Source organism: Coregonus clupeaformis, unplaced genomic scaffold, assembly GCF_020615455.1.
Source record: "Coregonus clupeaformis isolate EN_2021a unplaced genomic scaffold, ASM2061545v1 scaf0755, whole genome shotgun sequence".
NCBI classification, from domain to species: domain Eukaryota; kingdom Metazoa; phylum Chordata; class Actinopteri; order Salmoniformes; family Salmonidae; genus Coregonus; species Coregonus clupeaformis.
Window position 1 is genome coordinate 185001 of NW_025534210.1, and position 1696 is coordinate 186696.

Sequence of the window (1696 nt, forward strand, 5' to 3'; positions counted from 1 at the left end):
TTCTACTGCAGGTTACTCTAGTATCATATTTAATGGTATAACGAAGTGTTATTATTACAAACGGAGTCATTTCAACTCATTTCTGTCTCATTTATTACCAGTGGACCACTGGAATAATACCTCATTCTCTGTCTGGGATTGTGATGCTAACCACTGTTGTTGACAAGTCATTCTTTACTCCAAGTCAGTTCAACTGTGTTTGGGCCAATGCCTGTTAGTCCAGTAAAATATCACGCTTGCGGTGATCACCCTTCTAATCTCAAGCTTGTTCATTTCACTTTAACTGTCTTTAACTGTCTTCAAAGTTGAACCAACCATTTAGTGTGTAATGTTACGGTAACTATCACTGCACTACCATCCTCATTTAAAGTACCTTCCTAGTCTCTGGTCCGTTCGGCACCCCTTCATACTGCAGTACTTAAGGTAATGTAATGGGGACCCTTACTGCAGTACTTAAGGTAATGTAATGGGGTTCCGTACTGCAGTACTTAAGGTAATGGAGGGCTCCCTTACTCCAGTACTTAAGGTAATGGAAGGGCATCCTTACTGCAGTACTTAAGGTAATGGAAGGGCACCCTTACTGCAGTACTTAAGGTAATGGAAGGGCACCCTTACTCCAGTACTTAAGGTAATGGAAGGGCATCCTTTCTGCAGTACTTAAGGTAATGGAAGGGCACCCTTACTGCAGTACTTAAGGGAATGGAAGGGCACCCTTACTGCAGTACTTAAGGTAATGGAAGGGCACCCTTACTGCAGTACTTATGGTAATGGGGGGCACCCTTACTCCAGTACTTAAGGTAATAGGAACTCAGTCATGTGGAACTAGTTGCTGTACTTACTGTAATACACTCCAAATGGCACCCTATTCCTTATATAGTGCACTAATTTGTATGGGCTCTGGTCAAAAAGTAGTGCACTATAAAGGGAATAGGGTGTCCTTTGGGACGCATCCCATAATGCATTAGCACTAGTGACTATACACACTATAGAACACTCCACATTGACCCCAGATACCCAGAACACATCACTTCACGTCAGCTATATTATTCATTGATTCATGAATAGTACATCATCAAAAGGATTAGCGTTTTGAAGCAGCGCTAATCAATGTATATGGAAATAAACTATGGCTTGTTAACAGAGCTGGGGGTCAAATCCAGTTTAACTGTGGAAATGAGCTGTAGCTCTTGAATGTAGAAAAATCTCATAGAACATTTCTGGAATATAATTGGCTATGTTGAATTGGAATTGACCCCAACTGTGTGATGGGATTTGTAGTCATTGCGTTGTCCTGGGATTGACGTCAATCTACACAAGTGGCTGTATGTATTGGACCAAATACTGTATAATCTAGGGCTCTATTCAATCCGTATCATGGAAGTTCAGCGTTAGGAGCGTGATTGAAATTCAAATGTTCCCACGCTGGCGAAGACTGCATTCACGGTAAACGATGCATATGTCGGCTCAATCGCAAATTACCCTTACAATTCATAGCGCGCGATCTGTAACACTTCAGCGACACATTGAATAGAGCTCATGTCTCGCAAAATACCTTTAAGGACACTGAACAAAAATATAAACGCAACGTGCAACAATTTCAGTGATTTTACTTAGTTACAGTTCATATAAAGGAAATCAGTCAATTGAAATAAATTCATTAGGCCCTAATCTATGGATTTCACATGACTGGGCAGGG

At 41.1% G+C, this 1696-nt stretch overlaps 1 protein-coding gene across 4 annotated transcripts in view; it reads left to right on the forward strand.

Annotated features, from left to right (window-relative positions):
* LOC121587505 (PDZ and LIM domain protein 7) overlaps positions 1-75 on the forward strand; it is a 128819-nt gene extending 128744 nt beyond the window's left edge. For all 4 annotated transcript variants that reach the window (XM_041904501.2, XM_041904510.2, XM_045216623.1 and 1 more), the window contains one exon: positions 1-75. This exon is cut by the window's left edge and continues 1321 nt beyond it. The gene's annotated coding sequence lies outside the window, so the exon portion shown is untranslated.
* The last annotated feature ends 1621 nt before the right edge of the window (positions 76-1696 follow it).